The following is a 23,148-nucleotide window of genomic DNA, read 5'->3' as shown; positions in this document are numbered from 1 at the left end:
GCCTCGTAGGGTGCCATGCCCATGCTAGCATGGAAACTGTTGTTATACGAAAACTCCACCAATGGAAGGTACCTATCCCATGCCGAGCCCTGCTCCAACGTGCAAGCCCGCAACATGTCCTCCAAGGTCTGGATAGTCCGCTCAGTCTGTCCATCAGTCTGAGGGTGATAAGTTGTACTCAGTCTCAACTGCGTACCAAAAGCTCCCTGCAGCGCCTCCCAGAACCGAGATGTGAACTTCGGGTCCCTATCACTGATGATACTCTTGGGCACCCTGTAAAGCCTCACAATCTCGCGAACGTAAAGCTTGGCCAACTGCTCTGTAGTAAAGCTCACCTTCACTGGAAGAAAATGGGCAGACTTGTTCTGTCTGTCCACAATGACCCATATCGAGTCACAGCCAACCTGAGTCTTCGGTAAACCCACAACGAAGTTCATGGAAATGCTCTTCCACTTCCACTCTGGAATCTCAAGAGGTTGAAGCTTACTAGACGACTTCTGGTGTTTAATCTTCACCTTCTGGCAGATCAAACACTTGGACACATACACAACTATGTCCTTCTTCATTCCAGGCCACCAGAAATTTCTCTTCAGGTCTTGGTACATCTTTGTAGCACCAGGGTGAACAGTAAACTGTCCCTTATGGGCCTCCGCCATAACCTCTTCGGTCAAGGGACCTTGAGGAATCACAACACGCTTCTGAAACAACAGAAGTCCATCCTCATTCCAAGACACACCGTCTTGGTTCTTCACGTAGTCGAGACACTCTCTCTGCACTTGCGCCTCTTGGATCTTCTCCATAAGCTCATTCCTGACTCTCACAGTCTCCATCTCGAGAAGTGAACCCCCAAACAAGGTCGTCACCTTCAGATCTCGAAACTTCTCTATGAGGTCGAAGTCACCCATCGACAAACTGGATAGACTCATGGATTTCCGACTCAAAGCATCAGCTACCACATTGGCCTTGCCAGGATGGTACTTCAACTCAAAGTCGTAGTCCTTCAGAAACTCCATCCATCTTCTCTGCCTCATGTTCAGCTCTTTCTGATCAAACAGATACTTCAAGCTCTTGTGATCACTGAACACCGCAAACTGCATGCCAAACAGGTAATGCCTCCAAATCTTGAAAGCAAACACAATCGCAGCCAACTCCAAGTCATGAGTTGGGTAGTTCTCCTCATGAGGCTTCAACTGCCTCGAAGCAAAAGCAACAGCTCTACCAGACTGCATTAACACACAGCCCAGCCCCTTTCCAGAAGCATCACAGTAAAGCTCAAACGGCTCCTCAGGATCAGGAAGGACCAACACAGGTGAAGTAGTCAACCTCTCCTTCAACTCCTGAAAGCACGCCTCACACTCGTGAGTCCACACAAATGGAGTCTCCTTTCGGGTAAGGCGAGTCAAAGGGAGAACCATCGTGGAGAAACCCTTGATGAACCTCTGATAGTAACCTGCCAAACCTAAGAAGCTCCTCACCTCCGTAACTGTCTTGGGCCTCTCCCAATCCAGTACGGCCTCAATCTTGTTGGGATCCACTGCAACTCCATCTGCTGAAATCACATGCCCCAGAAACTTGACTGATTTGAGCCAAAACTCACACTTAGAAGGCTTAGCATAAAGCTTTTTCTCCTTCAGCACTTGCAGAACAATCCTTAGATGCTCCGCATGCTCCTCCTCAGTCTTGGAGTAAATCAGAAAGTCATCAATGAAGACGATCACAAACTGATCCAGATACGGCTGGAAAATCTTGTTCATGTAATCCATGAACACTGATGGCGCATTGGTGAGTCCGAATGGGATCACCAAATACTCAAAGTGACCGTATCTCGAACGAAACGCGGTCTTAGGGACATCCTCCGGCTTCACCCGAATCTGATGGTATCCGGATTGGAGATCAATCTTGGAATACATGCAAGCACCCCTAAGCTGATCCAACAAACATCAATCCGAGGAAGGGGATACTTGTTCTTGATCGTCACCTTGTTCAACTGCCTGTAGTCGGTGCACAATCGCATTGTCTCATCCTTCTTCTTCACAAAGGTAACCGGTGCTCCCCAAGGAGACACACTCGGTCTAATGAAATCTTTCGCTGAAAGATCCTCAATATGCTTCTTCAGTTCAGCCAACTCCGGTGGCGACATCTGATATGGAGCTAAAGAAATCGGCCCCACACCAGGCAACAAGTAAATGGAGAACTCTATCTCCCGCTGTGGCAGAAACTCAGGAAACACCTTAAGGAACTCCCCCACCACAGGAATGCCAGTGATATCCTCCTGTGTCCCACTCACCAAACCTCCCAACATAACATAACCAAATGCCCCTGCTCTCAAGGCCTTCCTAGCCTGCAGCAGTGAAATATATGGCGAGGAACTAGCTGTGGAATCACCCGAAGACATCACCACGCGCTTTGCACAACAATCAATCAGTGCAAAATTTCTAGACAACCAATCCATGCCTAAAATAATCTCCAAGTTGGCCATCGGCAATCCTATCAGATCCACCGAGAACTCACGGCCATCCCACTGAAACGCTACATCGCGATGTACAGTGGTAGAATCATATATTTCTCCGGTGGCGGTAGTCACCTGCAACGGTGGAGAAAGAACAGACATGGGCAACTCAAGCCCCAAAGCAATCGGGGTAGCAACAAATGAATGCGTAGCCCCGGAGTCAAACAATGCATCAACAACAATACCACCAATAGACACAGTACCTCTAACAAGGTTCAGAGCGCGGGCCGACTGCTGCCTATCCAAGGTGTACACACGCCCAACAGAATGTGGCACTGCAGGTGCCGAAGTAGAAGCCATCGGAACCATCTGCAAAGGAACTGCCTGAACAGCTGCAGCTCTCGCCGTTGACGACGGACAGTCGCTAGAGAAGTGGCCCTCCTTGCCACACTGGACAGATCAACTGATCCGAAGCACAACGGCTAGCATGCTCCTTCCCGCACCTCGCACATCTCGGAGTGGAAGGAGGCCTAGAAAAACTCCCCTGCTGTGAAGCAGTCCTCTTGAACTGACCAGGCGCCTGCCTAGTCGCCAACTGTTTACCCTTGCCCTTCCCAGCAAACTTCCTGTCCTTCCAAGAAGTAGAAACAGGAGTGGAACTAACAGTCCCCTTGGTCTCGTCGACCTTGGCCTTGCTCGCTATGCAGACATCCTCAATGTCCTTACACTGCTGAACTAGTGTACCAAAGTCCCTCGAAGCAGCTCCAGCAATATGCTCAGCAATCACCTCACTAAGTCCTATACGGAACTTAGCAGCCAAAAACATCGGAGTAGGAGGAACCATCCGGAAGTGCGTAAACTTCACCAGCTCATTGAACTTGGCCAGGTACTCGTCAACAGACATCGAGCCCTGAACCAATCTATCAAACTCCCCCTGCTTCCTCTCCTGCGCATCATAGGGAAAGTATCTGCCCAAAAAGCACTCCTCAAAGAATGGCCACGTCATGACACGACCCTGCATCTCATAAGCACGAGAGGTGTTCGTCCACCACTCATGGACATCGCCCTCCAGCATGTAAGTCGAGAACATCAGCTTCTGTTGGTCTGTACACTGCATGACCCGAAATATCTTGTCCAGCGACTCCAGCCATCTTGCCGCAGCAATAGGATCCAAAGACCCTTCAAACACAGGTGGCTTATGCTTCCTGAAAGCATTCAGCCGGCGATCTATCACATCACGATCCTCAACAGGCTCTGCAAGAGTCTCCCTCGTCTCAGCGACATGAGCAGCACTGCCAATGTGACTCAGACTCTCATCCTGAACACTAAGTGGAGGCGACGGCGGTGGTGGCGGTGGTGCCTGGCCTACAGCAGGACCAGCCCTCATCTCCTCCACATTACTCTCATCATCGTCATGTTCGTCATCCTGTTCACCTCGAGGACATCCTCAGTGGTCCTCCAGTTCACTTCACGAACGTCTTCTGCGGTTATCCGGTTCGCCTCGCGAACAACATCCATCATTGTCGCGTTGGCCAATCTAGTGGCCTCCTGATCGGCTAACCTAGCCGCCTGCATCTCAGCCAATGCAGTCAGGATAGGATCGGGTTGATCTTCAGAAGTTTCTCGTGTTCTCCCGGACCTTACCATGACTCTGCACAAGTTACACAAATTATGAGTTGATCTGGCCCACGCAATGCGATTACATATGCATTATCATAATATAATTTGACGGAGTAAACACACAAGACAGACACAACCAAACATCCTAACTATTGCAATACATACAGGTTTTTCCCTCGAACCATTGCTCTGATACCATAAATGTAACACCCCGTATATATCCGGTAATGTTATCATACTATCGTATTAAGCAGCGCTTAATTAAAAATGCGGAATATCTTTTTCTTTTCAATTATGATGTCATTATCATTACCAACTTGCTTATTAATCAATTAATAAAACATCGCCTGTATGTAATTGCAATAAAAAAGCTAACTGAAATACCTCATAACATAGATAATAAAAGTGTCTCTAGAAATCACGGAACTACCACAAGTAGGCCGGACCAACTAGCAGGTTATACAACTCCAATCTAAAAGTACTAACATAAAGTGTCATGGACAATCCCCATGCTCACTCAAATAAGGCAACACACCCAACATCAGTCTCAACAACAACATCATAAATAGCGGAAAACATAAACAGCATCCAAATCCAGTCATGGCAGCAATACAGCATAATATCATAATCAGCTAAGCTCTGGCCTCCTGCTGCCAGAGGCATCAGTCACCATACTACCTGAGCCTGAAATAAGCATTCCCGAAACGTGGGGTGAGATCTCTAAACAAGAAATCTCAGTAAGACAAGGGGTCCTCAAGGATCTTCCACCCCAAGCTCACTTACATGTGCAATCTAAGTTTAAAAGCAGTTCATCAATATCATTTCTAAAACAGTGCAATGCAACAGGTAATCATGTCATGCGTGTCAATTCTATTCTACTGGCCAGAGAAATGCAGGATTTATATACGACAAATACCCACACATAGTGCAAGACACCACTTGCATTCACCCCGGATCACCATATAGCATGACGCCACATACTCAGGCTTATCGTCAAGATGAAACAACACATGCATATTAAAAGCCATTACACATAAAGCTCAAGAGCATTTCAAATATTCAAAGCATGTAACACAGCAATGCATATAACCACTCCCCCATGGGACATGGTGGAACCACAACATGGCTAAACCGAGGACACAAAAGCTTACCTTGCAAGATAACACCCAAAGCCAAGAGTCCACAGCTCAAAGTCCAAACACAGCAGATTCACAATCTGTTATGGACCAATACTATATCAATAATAATGCACCACAAGCATATAACTTAAAGACAACGCCTTTCCTTTACGTTTTACGTCTTAAGGCTTCATACCAAGCCATAAGCCCTTAATCACTTGATTCTGACTAAGTTCATTAATTACAGAAGTTCAACTTCATCAATCTAGGGTCCGCAAACCCCCAATAGCCTACTGTACACACATCACAGCTACTGTTCTACGAAACCCCAGAATATCCGGATATTCCTCGGGACCATATCCAGATATGCAATATCCGGATATCTCACTGTACATATCTGGATATACAATATCCGGATATCTAGATTCCCATATCATGATATCCAATATCCGGATATCCAAATCCCATATACAAATATTTCTCGGGCAGATATCCGGATATTTCACGACAGAACGCAGAAACTGCATGTCGTGAAGATATCCTTCCAAGGTTGGGTTTTTAACATTTAATTACGTTAAAGCATGCATCTTAATAAGGGTATTTATAGCCACTTTTCATTAAAACACACAGTATTAACTTTAATTGCTACGCTTAGCATTTTAATCCCAAACTCTGGATTATTAACCTACACAATTTTACAAGAATTTTCATATTTTTCTTATAATTTTCGGAGCACCTTTCTGGTACGCGCTTTTCAAAGCCAGTACCGGTTTCTAGCACCAGTTCTCATTATTTGGACTTGAAACTCGTTTTACAAGTCCTACATATTATTCTAATAATTATTATGCACTTATTATAATTTTTCGGGATACTTTTTTGGTACGCATTTATACCGACTAGCAGAACCGGTATCTGCACTTTTCTTCTGAAAAGCGACTTTCAGCATTCTTAATCACTTACCATAATTATTAAAGCCTCTTAATAATTATTAGGGTCAATTATGGAATCATTTTCTATTTTCTCATAATTTATTAATTAAAATTCCTTAATTAACGGTGCGGGTTCTTACAATAACCCTTCCAACTAAACCATTAACTCTAGGTTATAAAACACTTATTTTTAAATTTACACTGTGGTAATCGATTACCAAAATTCCAGAATGAGGCAGTAGCTCAATTCAGGCTCCTTTGTTTTGGATAATCGATTACCTTGATATAGGTAATCGATTACTGAACTAGGTAACCGATTACCAAAAAAAAGTAATCGATTACCTTGATCACAATGGCTAAACTTTTACGTCCTCTATTTCATGTAATTGATTACCAATGAAAAGTAATCGATTACCCTTCTGTAAAATGACAGATGACAGCTTTTAAAACACAAAATGTTATGTTTTCTACCTTTGACACTTTACTACTAAATATACTACTTACACAAGGACTAATGTAGGCTCTAGGCCCTTCCATCATACACATTCATTATCCAATGTGTCTATTACAATGGGTCCCAATACCATAGCCATTTTAAACATCAAATGGTCTATTTACAACACAAGTCTCCAAATGCCTCTAAGCACAAAGTATGTGGCCATGGACAAGTCCCATGCTCACTCAAAATATCAATACAAATCATAGGCATCAATGTACAACAACTACATAGACTTAGAATATAGTCATGAACACTCAAAAGCATGGCCATAATAACATGCAATATGTTCATGATCTAAGTCCAAAACACTAAATGTAATGCAATGTGCATCTAATAATACTCCTCCAAAATGTCATGCCCACCATATGCACATCATGCTCAAACTCCTCTAAGCGGGCATCTTTCCCGATGGTCCTCCATGCTCACCATAACCTGAAATAATGTCCCCAAACGCGGGGTGAGATATACAAATATATCTCAGTAAACCAAGGGTACTAGAGGATCACTCCACCCCATGGCTCACTCAATGTGCAACAATAAACATCATCTAAAATGCATAACATACAAAATCACATCACACTAGGCACAAATCCAAGAACATCCACATAAATATTTCATTCAAGGACCCCATTATATAACTCCCGGGAAGCTTCCTGGTGCCTCTCCCATGGATGAGACGACACCATGTCAAAACTCAACTAGAACTCCTCATGAGCCCGATCCAGCGAAAGTCCCACGTTTGGATCATCCTAGTGCCGCTCCCAGAGTCGGCCCCACGGTAAAACCCGACCGGAATCTCCAAAGGATATCTCCAGCGAAAGTCCAAACCATACACATCTACTGGCCAGAGATCACAGACATGTAACACAAATCAAGTAACAATGCTTGATCATACAATTTCACACAATGTCAAAAGCACATAATATCCAACCACAACCTTCCACTAGGTGTGGTGGAGCACACAAGGGAATAAACCCAAGTTTCAATGGTTTACCTCAACTCCAAGAGTAATGCTCCTCACGTAAGCTCCAAGCTTAGTCTGTTTCTATCGCGTCCGTGAGAGGCAACTTATATGATCAAATAATAATGATCAACAATCAATTGCAAACCATCAATCAATTTCACAATAATTATAACCAATTATAGCCACTTAGGCCTAATGGCCCTCTCACAATTTATTCAACTACCTCTACCATTTTAATCATCAATCCACCAATTATGCACTAAAGCATCAACCATTGATTAAACCACATTTTTCACATCATTTTCCCCTAAATTCTCTTATAGGTCGAATTGTGCATAGACTCATGCTCCAAGGTTTTCAATCCAATTTTACGCTTACACATATCATACAATCCTATTATTAACTCATACCAATGCTCCCCAATTCAATTATCCAATCCCATCATCATGCCAATTCATAAAGTCTTGAAATTCAATCATAAATTTTCCTAAGTTATCCAACAATTTCACCAATAATTTTAATGAGTTTAATCACTCTAACACATCATTCTAAACCACTTTTATCTAATACATATTTTCCTTTTGAGTCCCCTTACCATATCAATTCAAGAACACAACCCTAGGTCACATATTCAATCCAATTCAAAATCAAAGATTAGAGAGCAAAGCTTACCACCAATCAACCCCTAGGCAACCCAAAAACAAGATTCAACCTTTGAATGGTCCAAAACCGCCACAACCACCACCAATTTCACCAAAACCGCCACCCACAATAGGAAAATGATCTCCTTGTACACTCAATTTCGTGGCTCACACAAGCAAGTAAAGATGTTCACAAGGTGATTTGGAACAACTTTAATGTTTTACACTTTTGGATTTGAGTGGGTTTTGAGGGAGCTTTGAGTGATTGAAGTTTTGAACTAAAACTTCCACAAGCAACCATAGAGTCCGCGGGAGTGAAGAGGGAAGCAGGAGAGAGAATCTAAAAATATAGTGAAATTTGACTTTTCACCCACTTAAGTCACTTAAGTAGGTCCCACATGTTTTTTTTAGCTTTTTTAAACCATCCAATTTAACCTACAAATTCAAAACCTACGTATTTTTCTCGTTCACATCATATTTTTATTTCCTAAAAATACTGATCATATTTTCACGCTTATCGATACAATTATACCGCAGTATTTTACTCCGGTAAAATCACTATTCATCAAATTTTCCGAAACTTGCCTGTCCACTCGGTTTTTCGTCCTGAATCCATTTCCGAATTTAATTTTATCATTTGAGACCTTCTACTCAATTTTTCTTGTGTAGGGATACATGTTTGGTAAATTACCGTTTTGACCTTTATATGTATTTTGGCTCTAATTTCTGGATTTTCACTAATCCTACTCTTTTAAATCACATTATCATATATAATTATATATTTAAAAATATGAGGTGTTATAAATCTGGTCAAACATATATTAAATTTGATGTAGAAATTCAACTTTGTAACAAAGCAAATGAATAATATACTACATATGTCAATTGTAAACCCCAAAAAAAGTCACATATGTTGTAAACTGTTTATTTGGATAAAGAAACTTTTTTTTCCATACCACTCAACCAGATATATATTCGTGAAGATCAATATTTTGTCTACGTAAATATTTTTTTTTAACAGCTCTTCAAAACGAAAAAAAAAAATGTATTATGTATTGAATAATTGTGATAGGATAATCTTTCTTCAATGTGTATTCTCTCTGCATATTGATATTTTGTCAAAGTAGTTGACTAGATTACAAGCTTGGAGAATAACAAATGTAGAAAGGTTGTCAGGTCATAATTATCCAATAAGCAACACTAATTGTTTTTAGAATAGTTGTAAACTCAATATAGTTAGATACATAAAATATTAATCTGGTCAAACTTATGTTAAAGTAGATGAAGAAATTAAATTTTGTATCAAAGCAAATGAATAATATACCACATATGTCAATTGTAAACCCAAAAATGAAAGTCATGTATCTGGTGAATTATTTATTTGCATAATGAAACTGCTTTTGTTTTTTTTTTCTTACATATTTGACAAGATTAATATTTTATCTACCTAATTATATTTTTTAAAAGCTATTCAAAACCAAAAAAATGCATTACTTATTGAACGACTGTGACAGGATAACCTTTTTTCAATAGATATTCACTCTCTTCCTCCGTTTCGGCCGAAGGTCAATCTCATGGAGCCATGATTGAGTCATTCCTCCCATTGTATGCAGCTGAAAACCGATTTACTACAAGGAAGATCATAATCCTTAAGTTTTGACTTACCTCTGTTAGTATATGGATATCCTAGAGACAATCTTTTGATTAGATTAGGACATATTTTGACCTTTTATATTGTCGCAAATAAATAAAAGCACCATTTATCCTGTTTCATATTTTGTCTCAATATTATTGTTAATATTTTATATGAGTAACTGGATAAACCCCTTGGAATAGAACAAGTATCTCTTGAGTATTTGTGATGAGATCACGATCATGAGGATTCAAGGATACCGCATGTTTATTCCTAATTTGATGTTCCTAGTCTAGAGACACTGAGAATGGGGATCAGTGATCTCGGGTAAGACTAGCACGACTTATCTACTTGTATTTGGATACAAGGTAAAGATCTCATGTGCTACAGATATGGAGATGTCTTAGCTAAAGTCGTGGGTGGACCTATAAGGGTATAGCTCGCACTAAACAGACCTACAAAGAGACTCTATGAGGAAATCTCACAGAGAGTATCATTAGAGTAGTCTCTTTATATTTGGGTATGTCTTTCCTAAGACCAGAAGTTATTACCTAGACTGTGTTCTAGAAGGCATGCTTTGACTGTATACCTCGTCTTCCTGAAACATGGAGACTCATAGGTATACTGTTGGGCTTGTCCTGAAAGAGCACAGGGCTAGGGTGATAAGCTGCAGGAATTCGTCAAATCTCTGTGAGAGATTAGGTTATCTGTAAACCGGAGAAATCGGGATGACATTTACAGGGAATCAGGAATCTATGCATAGTAAAAGAGATCATGAGATGATCTGCCTTTAGAGTCAGTAAATTGAAGATTCCCTATTTCAAATAAAGCTTACCCTAAACCGCAAGGGTTGATACGCTTCCTTACCCTAGGTTTTATGGGAAGGTAACTGAGACGAAAAGAAATACATACGGCAACCAAATATGTGTAATAGGATGATCAAGTCATTAATCTAACTAGCTCTAGGGCAACAAAGCATTGCTAGTGCTCTGTGTTGTCATTAAATGAGTTGTGGGCTTGTTGGGCCCGAGCCCATTTATGTCAGTGGCTATGTTAGACCTAATGGGTCACACACTAACACCTTAATGTCATGATGATATAGCATCAAAGGTATTGGGCCTAATAATGGTTGTTAGCCCAAGATGAAGTTAGGAAGCCCACCTAAGAGGGAGAGGGAGCATGGTATTTTAATGGGCTTGGATGGTCCAAGACATTACTAATTAATTTAATTAGTTAAATTAATTATCAAATTTTGAAATTTTGAATTTTGAAATTTGAATTTGAATTTTGAAATTCGAATTTTGAATTTGAAATTTGAAATTTGAAATTTGAATTTGAATTTGAAATTTGAATTTGAATTTGAAATTTGAATTTTGAATATGAAATTTGAATTTGAATTTGAATTTAGAATTTAAATGTTTGAACGTTTGAATTTAAATGTTTGAATTCGAATTTGAATTGGCTATAAAAAGTTGTTTCATAACAAAAGGATAAGATGAGATCTTGTTGGAACAAATCCCTTGTATCAAGAGAAGATCTATGGAGATCTCCAAGGGCTGATTTGGGGCGCCATTTTGGTGGGAGATGATTGTCATCTTGTCAAACTAACAAGCTCCAAACAGATTTGGTTGTTGAGAGAATCAGTGAGCTAGTTGGTTCAAACTTGAATGCAACAGCTCAAATGTATCTGGACTCTTTTTGGGCTGAATAGGGGCGCATGAATTGGTGGTCATATGATGACCATTGGTTCAGAATTTTGACTAGATAAAGACCTAGTCTTATGAGGATTCAAAGGGAAGGTTGTTGGGATTTTTGAATTGCAACAACTCCACCTTTGTCTCACTCACTTGTGCGCCACTTTCATTATAAGTAAAGTAAAAATTCTGATTTGATACACTAATTCTCTCCCTCTCTTGTGCGCCTAGTTGTGAGTTCCTCCTTAAAGTTTTTTCAAAAGAACCTAGCCAATTCTTCTATATACCATTCCCACTCTTGTGAAGTTTTCATGCTGGAGACTTCACTCTTCTAAACACATATACCTAGCCTCCTTCTTCACCTATTGAGCGTATAGCAAGCCTCTCTGTGGTGGTCAATTGGTGGCTTTCAAGAAAACGTTCTTGCATCTTGACGTGGGTGGTGTGGATCAACGTTAGAGGGTTTGAACCCTTCAAACCTAACATTGATCGTCTTGGAGTTTTGAACTCACAAACAAAGGTAACATCACATGCCATAAATCATGATTCTTGATTGCATGTGTAATTCTGCATATGAAAAATTTTCTTTTTCCCTCTCACATGCTACGGCCTTCAAGGCCATTTTACTTTCAACCTCTCATTACATGCAAGAACAACAGTGTAAGGATTCAAGCACAAGACTTGGTGGTTGTTTCCCTAGTTAATGGGCGAATTTTGGGTGTGCGCGCAAGGAGGTAAGGACCGAACTTCAAGCTCCCTTTAACCCTATCTGTTTGACCTGCAAGTGTGCTAAAAGGAAGATGTATTTTTTGTCATTCATTCCTCATTGTCGGTTCGGCCACTGCATGTAGCTTAGGAGGATTATGTTTTGTCATTTCTATTCCCTTGTTTCTGCCCCTTTGGACCGCCCTAGAACTTAGTGCATGCAAGCACAAAAAAATCCGATCTAGGAGCTTGGAAAATAGCTCCCATCAATTTTGTTAGACTGCACCTTGAATTAGAAAAATTAATTAAGCTTTACATGTTTTAAATTTGTTGAAGGCGGCCTGCTAAAATGTATTTGTTCATGCATAAGAACCGATTTTGGGGCTTGGAAAATAGCCCTCATCATTGTGGGACTGTTTGTTGGACTAGAATGATGTAGATAGCCTTGTATGTGACAAAATTGAGTGGACAACATGTTTAAAGGTTCAATAGCGCACCCTTGAGCTTGGTAGAAAAGGTTATGTTAATAAATAAATTTTATGCACCTAGTTACTAGCCAAAAACCGAACCTGCATGTGTAGGTTCCCTTGGAAATTTTGTCACTTGCTAGCAAATGTTGGAATAAAATGAAGGCAGAAAAATAATGAGCAATTGGAAGCATGAAATCCGATTGGAACCAAGCCTTGCATGTACTAATAGTATATGTAGACAACATGAATTATGCTTCATCAATGTTCCCTAAACCATATAGGTAATGCTATGTAGATGATAAATTGGTAGCATCTAGTTGATGGTCATGAAAATCAAATTACATGCATAGGAATTATAGTTATGATACTAGTTAGAAATTGACAAAATTAAAGCAATCGAGTCAGGAATTAAATTAGTATTTGAAGCTTGGCATTTCGGTTAAAATCTTAGAATTGGAAACATGGAAATTACTTGCGAATTATAGGAAAAATATTATAGAATTCTGATTTTGGTATCGTATCAATTAGATGCTCAAGTCTCTAATAAAAGGGGGCTGACTAGGTGAGATTCTGGTTGGAACTATAAAGTATCAGGTATGTGTTAGGTGGTTAAACCTTTGTGACAATTAGTTTAGTACTTGGATTTTTGAACTGTTGCTCATGTGTCCCTGTATATGTATGTATCCTGTTGGAAAATATTGTACTCTGCCTTGTGAATTTGGAACTATTGGAATTCTGTTTTGCAGACACATTTGATTCGAATTTCTATTTTCATAGTCATGGAAACTATGATTCTCTGATTCTGATATTTAGTCATGCTCATTAACATCATAAGACTGCATTGTGTCATGTGTGTGCGAAGCAAATCATATCATATCATACAACATTATGCATTCAGTTTTGGAAACCGAAATATTTGATACGAGTAAGCATACGTTTGAGCATGCATCATATAGGCATCCCTCAGGTACCAGGGAGAAGGAACCATGGCTCAGTTCGCATAGGTTGCAGTTGGAATTCCCCTCTGTTCGGGCCAAATGGAATCTCCACTGTGTTAGCTAGTATGTGCACCTTAGTGCTATGAACATACAGTATTCTGGCGTTATATACGCATTCTGATTAGTATTCTGGCGTTATATACGCATTCTGATTAAATTTTAGTATCTGTTCAAAATTTATTTGATGATGCGACTGTTTTGGAAATTCTGTATCTAGACTAATACTGTTGCACTACTGGTTTTTCTGCCACACTACTGGGATTTTCTCACCCCTTTGGGGCTCAATTTTTATAAATTGTAGGAGAATAAAGAAGCACATGATGAAATATTTGATTTAGATTTATTCTGTTTGATTCTGCTGTTTGGAGACTCTACTGTTTGTTCACTCTTTCTGATGGTTATATGCTGCCTGTTCGAAGTTGATGTAATATTTTGTGAGTCTGGAAAATATCGAAAAAGTGTCTTACCTTGTTGTATTTGGATTTTTATATTCTGCCTGAAACGTACGTAATTCTGGTAGTTGATTTGCAAAAACAATTTCTGCTGTATTAAATTCGGAATCTTTACTCCGATTTTTCGAGCACTTTGCGAGTTCTGTTTCTGGGGCTACAGACCTCCGTTTGGGTTATAATTTATATGTACGTAAAGCCCCAGATGTCTATTTTCAAATTATATAAAGTTTATGCTAAAAGCTTGTAAGCCCGATTTTATATAATTTTTGCAAGTCAGGTAGGTTTTTGGAAAAATTGCACTGATTTAACGTGTATCTTGCGAGTTCTGTTTCTGGGGCTACAGAACTCCGAACAAACTATATTTTATATGTACGTGAAGCCCCAGGTGCTTACTTTCTTCGTTTCAAAGAAAATTTTTGGAAATCTCGTAAGTCCAATTTTAAATGATTTTTGCAAGACAGACTGTCTTACATGGAAAGATTCAGGGTTTCAGCATCAACGTTTTATGAAACTCTTCACCGTTTTTCCTATGAAACCCGATTTCAATACAAGCTTTTAATTGTGACTTCAAAGTGCGTTTTCAGATTTTAATACGTAACGTTGCAACTCTAATAAGATTTAGCAGACTTCTTCCTTGGATGCATACAGGGGAGGGTGTCACAGATGCCATGACTTTGTGTTTTGGAATTGTGTTTGGATTGTGTTGGTGAGTTGTTGTATGATTGAATGGTGTTATAATTTGATTGTATGAGGTGTGGAATAGTTAAAATTGGTTGAAAGTCCCTTGGCGTATACTTATGTACAATTCGGCCTTGTGAAGAAATTAAGGAATGAGATGTTGTAAAATTAATTGGATGATGTGTTGTGTATTTGGTGGTAATTAGAAGGGTTGTGTGGTGGTTGGAAGGTTGGAAAAGAAATGGAAAAATAATTGATAGGATTGAGTGGTGTAATGGAACCTAGAGCAAAATATTAGGCAAAACAATGTTTGAATGATTTAAAATGAAAAGTGGCACTTGATATGACCTTTTGATAACCTAAGGATGCCTAAGAAAATGAAAAAGAAAATTTAGAAAAATAAATTGTAAAATAACACTAATAGGGTCGAACCTACCTAGGGTGGGGGACGATTTTTGACGTTTTCGTATTTTGAAAGATTTGTCGTGTATTGATGATTCGTACATGGTTGTTGTAGGTTGTCGTACGTAGATTTGAACCCCGAACCGTGAGCTCGATGGGTTGCCCTTGGTCCCGGACCAAATGGGATTGAGGTGAGTATTTGAAACCATGCTTGAAGAGTTGATAACTTGCATGTGTTGGTATGAATTGTAAGTAATTGGGGATATCCTCTGTGTAGGCATTTCTGTTGTGTAACGAGCTCGGGGAATATATTACCTTGGAGCTAATTGGAGAGGATTATACAGGTAACCTCTTGGTACTGGGGCTTGATCCCCTTATGTGTTCCACCATGCCCGTTGAGGGTGATGGTAGGAAGTGTATGTAAGTAATACAGGATAACATGTTCATGCATTTATTATGTATGTTAGTGGTACACTGGATGTACCGAGTCTCTGGCCAGTAGACAATTTGCCTTCGGGCGTTACAGACTTCCACTAGATAGGTCTCCGAGAGGGAGTTCCAGTTGACCTAGGGTCATGGTGTGTGATTGATAACTCATATTTTGTTACACTTATTTATTACTCTTGGTTGGTATTTTTATGATTTATTTGAATTAAATAAAGGTCTTTTGGGTCAATTCACTATTCTAGATTTTAGTTGGGTTTAATTGATTTTCGTCATAATTTTCCAGATTTACACTACTTTTGTATTTTGACCATATCTCACTCTACAGATGTCCGATTGACTCTGTTCTTGTTGCTATTTGCAGCTAACAGATAGGGCTACAATCACTATTTCAGCTACTGAAGCCCAACTCGGACGGGAAGATGGTCGAAACTTGATCTCAAGATGACGTGTTTTGCTGGAATTTTATTTTGACGTTTGGACTTGTAATTCACATTAGGACCCAATGTGTTTATGGCCCAAGGCCATGTTTTATTTTATTGTTTTATTTTTTATTTAGCTTTTATTTTATGTTTTGGCTGAAGCGGTGAAACCCTAACCGTCCTGCGTGACGGCTATTTAAGGGAGACTCTAGGAAACCCTTCGGCAGTCAGTGTTTACAACAGAAAAGTATTTTCTCTGAAGCGTTCTTCGCGTTCTTAATCTTTTTCTTCTTCTTCTTATTTCAATTATGTTTACCTTAGCCATGCGAGACTAATAACCTTTTAATCAACCTAAGGGTAATGGATTCCATGGATTAGCCTTGAGGGTCTGCGTTTATTTCAAATCAGTTTTCGTTTCCCTTCCAAACTCAGATTGATATCGTGCGATCGTGGATATTCAATCTGAGGTTCGCGATTGCGATTATGGAAAGGGATTAATCATCAGATTTGATGATTAGGTTGATTGACCCTATGACCTTAAATCAAGCGGGCTGATACTCTGCGATTGTATGAGTAGAAGTATCGTCTTTGATCAAATGCTAAGCGATCGCTTAGAGAGGGTTGTCAATTGGAAATAAGGATTCTGATCCGATTGACAAATCAATCACGATTCTGATATTTTTCTTATCCGAGGAAAGACGTCCATGGATCCCAAACCTTAGGTTGGTTAATTTTTAATTACGAATTTTTATTCCAAATTTATATTCTGCCTTTTTAATTATTGAATCAAAATCCAAACCCCCCTTTTAATTTTCTGTTCTCATAAGCGATTTTAACCAAAACAATTTCCTTGAGAGACGACTTAGGGTTTCCACTTTACTGCAAATTTTCTGAACCCTAACTAAAGAATTAATTTTTAATTTGCGCGAGTTCGACAGCTCGTGTCAGTGATCCGGATAGGAGCACACTAGGAAGTTTCAGGAGGATATGGATAGAGGGTGCCTTGGTTAGATGTTCTGGGAACACGCCTTGATGAGACCCGTAGGCTTATATGCCGAGCCAATAGGCTGGACGTTGCATGGTTTTGACATTGACCATTCCAGCTTCGTCGTATTTTGTATCCCTATGCTCCCCTATTTCTCTAAATCCCTTGCTTTATCCCGTTTTCAAGATGTTATTGTATGTTATTTATATGCACCGAAGTGAGCCATTGGGCAGAGTATTCTCTAGAACCTCTGGGTTACTGAGATATATTCATATATCTCACCCCGCTTTGGGGATTTTATTTCAGGTAGTGCCAGTGGTGTTGGAGCGGCGGGCAAGAAGCCCGTAGGATGATTAGCTTGAGGATTATGTATTTTTCATTTTGGTGGCCATTGGGTCTAGGCTAGACTTAGGGCATGAACATTGCATATGAAATTTAGGATGAGATTTATTGTCATATTTGTTCATGTCATTTTGCCTAAGTCTAGTTACATATGTCATTTTGAGGTTTATTCATTATGTTGTATCTAAAGATTATGGGTTATAAAGTGTAATATTTCTTTTGGAAGTTGTAATATGTACCTGAATATTGATGTAATATGGAAGCATGTAATATGATGGAAGTGCAATAGACCTATTTTAGGATTATGATTATGTGTATGTTTATAAAATGCATGCAAATGGACCTTGGTGATTGAAATATGTTAAGTGTTTATAAGGTAAGCAATATGATATGAATTGGGTAAATTGATATAAACTGTGATGGGTTGTAAGAGCCCCAAGGCATTGCTGGTCCTTGTGAGTGCCACCCAATGATTATTAGGTACATTTTGAGGTCATAGATCACGTGTGCAAACTTGGGGATTATTGAAAAAATAAAGGAAACTCTGGCGAATTTTCTAGAAATTGGCAAAATTTAGGCGAACTTTGAGAGAGCATATCTCCCTCCACAAAGGTTCGATAGGGACGCGCCATACGTCTTTTTGAAGCTTGCGATGTCCCCTATTTTTCGTTAAAATTTTAGAAGATTATGGGTTGGTAGTCGACCTGTAGAGGGCTGTGAACTCAGACTGTACAGTGAGCTACTGCACATTGGGCAGTTCTGGACCGACTTTGGGAAATTTATTCCCGCTTCGTTTCTTGGAAAAATTAGGTGTATGATATATCAAATTGATTCTTGAGGTGTTTAGTTTGTTGTATAAAAATTTGAGAGTAATTGGTTGAGTGGATTTGCTGCAGTAATTAATTTGGTGAAGGATGTTTGGAGTTGTTTTGGGGTTGGCTGACAGATTTGTTTGTCCAACTTCAGACGGCGATATCCGGAGCAAACGAGAACTTTATGACTCGTGTGATAGCTTCATAGAAATTTAATTGAGTCTAGAATGACATACTAAAAGATGGAAGACTTGTTATCTGCGGTTTGTCTGCATAAACTTAAAGAGTGAACCATGTTCGGATAGGTAGAAAACGTAAAAGTGAGATTTTGGCTAAGTGGGTTTATGGGGACCCCTTAGTGACTTGAGAGATATAAAATAAGTTATAAAAGTAGTTTAAATAATTATTCCGCAAAGATTTTACAGTTACAGTCACAGCTTTTATTTATTACGCTTTTTATTGTTTTAAACGTTCGCGTAATAAACGGAAAAAAGTTTACTCGCATTTTTATAAATGAACTGCTGTGATTGTAAATGCGCTTAATATCATAATTAATGTTAATAATACCGGTGTACAACGGGCTGTTACAGGATCAATGAAGATTATAGATGTTGGGATGTTTCTATTTTGCATATTATAGTATCACACACTGTTATGTAGACAGAAAGGTATGTTAAGATGGATGGCAGTAGTTTTATGTTTGTGAATTAGGGAATATCAGGATTATGTATATAATGTAATTTATGTTGGGAGGTATTATCAGTAATGGCACAGAGCCATTTTGTGTTACATATATGAATAGGTCACTTTGTGGGTTGGAATTATTTGTTATCAGGTACAAGATAGTATAGTGGAATTTAATCCTTAGTTGTCTAATTTACAGCCATTATGTTGTCCGTGGGATATTATCTGGAATGGTACATGATATCGTATTCGGATAAGGACATGATCATTAATTATGATCACAGGATTTGTAGAGTAGGGATTTCATATAGGTATGAGATTGCACAGATATAAGACAATTGAAAAATAAATCAGAAATGGCAATTACATTATGTAAACATAAGGGATTAAGTTAAGTCTTCCGCTTCAGAATTTAATTGTTCTGCGCTTTAAGTACTACACGTAAGTTAACAATCCAATTATTAAATTGGGGTGTTACAGTCGTGGTAGAAGAAAGGAAGTGGAAAATAAGCGTGGGACACTTAGGAAAAAGAAGAATGACCGGTTGTAACTTGTAAAAACATTACAAAGTTAACTTACTTTACAAGCTTGACTTTTATAACACCTCGTAATTCTAAATCATATAATTATACTTAAAATATAGATTAAATGGTAGGATTTATTCGGAGTCAAAATACGTAAAAAGGGTAAAATGGTAATTTGCTAAACACGTAACCCTAGGAAATGAAATGTGGGTAGAAGGTCTCAAATGGAAAAAGTTTACTCGCATTTTTAAATGAACTCTTGTGATTGTAACTGCGCTTAATATCATAATCAATGTTAACAATACCGGTGTACAACGGGCTGTTACATTTTATGGTATCAGAGCAGTTTACTAGGGAACTCTGATTATATATGACTGTATTTTGTGTTGCATAGCTGTCTGTAAACTCTTTATGATTAAAGTATATGTGATTCTTCAGTGTGGGTCTGATCAACTCATTCCTTTGTGTTACATGTACAGTTATTATGAGGAGGATTCGTGGGACCGTGGGACACGAGATGCAGATCCTCCACCGCCTGATCCGATTACTGCAGTTCTTAATATTCTGCAGGCGGAGACTGCTGCTAATAGAACAATGACTGAGAACTTGATGAAAAATAATCAGGATATGATGCAGCCTTCATGACTGAGATGAGGGCTGAGAGGGCTCATCATAAGAGGGATGATTCTCCTCCTCGTATGGCTACGGCGACTCCTACACCTACGCCATCTTTTACACCCCAGTAGGGGAAGAGTGGGGCTAGTCATCATTTTGGTGAGACTAGTCAGCCCACTGCTGATCCCACCTTCATTGCTCTAACTTCTGGGGTTGCTAAGCAGGTTAATGTAGGCGATGCTGATGAGAGGAGATTAATTACTTTCAGGAAATATAAACCTCCTGCATTTCTGGGGTCAAAGGACCCAAAGGTTGTGACTACCTGGCTGATAGGTATGGATAAAATATTTCAGGTTATGAGGTTCCAGGATCCTTAGAAGTTGATGTATTCTGTTTATATGATGGAGGATGATGCCCCACGAGTGGTGGTGCAATGTATCTCGCACTTTTGTTATTCAAGGTGAAGAGCTTACTTGGGCTTTATTTGAGAGCTTATTCCATGAAGAGTATTTTCCCCGAGATGTCAGAGAAGCCAAGCAGGGCGAATTTGATAAACTGGTACAGGGTACTGTGTCCGTGGATGCTTATTTGGCCAAGTTTAATGAATTGGTCAAGTTTGCTAATTATGGGGATACTCTGTCTACTCCAAAATTTCTATGTGCAAAGTTTCATAGGGGATTAAGCGAGAAAATTTCTAAATGCATGTCAAACACTACAGTGAGGAACTTTGCTGACTTGGTGACCCAGTGCAAGAAGATTGAGACTGTATATGGCAAGCATTCTAAGTCTAATTCTACTAAGGATCAAGAGATTAAGAGGACGGCTGGTCTTTCTGGTTCTAACTACAGAGGTGGTCATAATAATAATAATAATAATAATAATAATAGAGGTAGGGGGTTGCAGGTAAGGCATCCTCTTGGTCAATTCAAGAGAGGTTGTTGTCAGAGGGGTGGATTCAATGATAGGAATTCTACTCCTCAGTGTGGAAAATGTAAGAGATACCACAAGGTTCCTTGTACTGCGGCTCCAAATTCATGTTTTAAATGTGGTAAGGTTGGACATTATGCTCGGGAATGTTATAGCAATACTGGGCAGGCTGCGAATCTGCAGGCCTTGCCATCTGTTCCTATTGTGGGACGTGTTTATACTACCAATGTATAGCAGACAGAGAAGGTACCGAATCTGGTTAAAGGTATAATTTTCATTTCTAATATTGATTTATCTGTCTTGTTTGATTCGGGAGTGACGCATTCCTTCGTCGCGGAATATGTAGCTAAGGGGTTAAATTTAAAGGTAACAAGGATGATTCCCCCTATGCATATTACTACTTCTACAGGAGAGGTTAGTGATTGCTCATTTATTTGTAGAGATGTTGAGTTTGTATATAAAGGTAGGGGTTACACTATTGATTTGATTATCTTGCCCTTGGCCTCTGTTAATCTGATTTTGGGTATGGACTGGTTGTCTCAAAACTGCACAATGATTGATTACTGCGGAAAGAGGTTGATATTATCTCCTGATAAGCCCGCTGTTTGTCTGTCTCCTTATCTGTCTGTCTGTCAAACTGTTACGGCCTTAAAGACTGGTGATCTGGGTTATGTATTCTTGGGTGGACTTGTTGGTGATAAAGAAGAAGAAATTTCAAGTATTCTGGTGGTTAATGAATTTGCGGAAGTATTTCCTGATGAGATACCGAAATTTTCACCTGAGAGAGAAATTGAGTTCTCCATTGACTTGTTACTTGGTGTGTGGCCTATCTCTTTGGCTCCATACCAGATGTCTCCACTTGAGTTGGCTAAGTTGAGGAAGCATATTGAAGAGCTATCTGCAAATAACTTTATCAGACCGAGTGTGTCCCCATGGAGAGCACCTGTAATATTTGTGAAAAAGAAGGATGGTAGCATGAGATTGTGTACTGACTACCGGCAGTTGAATAAGGTTACGATCAAGAACAGGTACCCTTTGCCCCGTATTGATGATCTTTTGGACCAGTTGATGGGTGCTTGTGTATTTTCTAAGATTGATCTCCGGTCCGGGCACCACTAGATCCGGATTAAGCCGGAGGATGTGCCTAAAACAGCATTCCGATCCAGATACGAACATTTTGAATATCAGGTTATTCCTTTTGGGCTTACTAATGCCCTGGCGGTGTTCATAGACTATATGAATCGTATTTTTAAACCATATCTAGATCAATTTGTTATTGTGTTCATTGATGACATCTTAATCTATTCTAAGAGTAAAGAGGAGCATACGAATCATATAAGGACTGTGTGGCAGGTGTTGAAAGATAAAAAGTTATATGTTAAGCCGTCTAAATGTGAATTTTGGCTATCTGATGTACAATTTTTGGGTCATGTGATTTCTGCTAGTGGTGTTGTTGTGGATCCAAGTACGATTGAAGTTGTAAGTGACTAGGAACGACCTAAGACTGTGACTGAGATCAGGAGCTTTCTGAGTCTTGCTGGTTATTTTCGCATGTTTATACATGGGTTTTCTGCTATGGTACTGTCATTGACCCGATTGACACGAAAAGATACTCCTTTTGTGTGGACCCAGGAATGTGAGGAGTGCTTTTTAACTCTTAAAGAGAAATTGACTACTGCTCTTATGTTGACTCTTCCCGATCCAGAAGGTGAGTTGGAATTATACTGTGATGTTTCCAAGAAAGTTTTGGGGAGTATTCTGATGCAAGAAAGGAGAGTGGTTGCTTATGCTTCTAGGCAGTTGAAGCCTCACGAGAAAAATTATCCGACACGCAACTTGGAGCTTGCTGCTATTGTGTTTGCCTTGAAAATCTGGAGGCATTTTCTATATAGGTTGAAGTTTGCTGTGTTCATTAATCACAAAAACTTGAAATATTTGTTTGATCAGAAAAAGCTGAACATGAGACAACGGAGATGGGTTGAATTCTAAAAGGATTATGATTTTGAACCGCAATACCATTCAGGTAAAGTTAATGTGGTGGCAGATGCCTTGAGTAGAAAGTCTGTCATTTTGTCTCGTATGATGATGTGGGATAATGAAGTGATTGAGCAGTTCAGGGATTTAAAAATAACGGATTTATT

This window comes from Gastrolobium bilobum, unplaced genomic scaffold, assembly GCF_033153095.1.
Source record: "Gastrolobium bilobum isolate Gb01-03AN ecotype WA unplaced genomic scaffold, APGP_CSIRO_Gbil_v1 utg7893, whole genome shotgun sequence".
NCBI lineage: Eukaryota > Viridiplantae > Streptophyta > Magnoliopsida > Fabales > Fabaceae > Gastrolobium > Gastrolobium bilobum.
The sequence above is the reverse complement of the archived record's forward strand: the minus strand, read 5'-3'. Positions refer to the sequence as shown.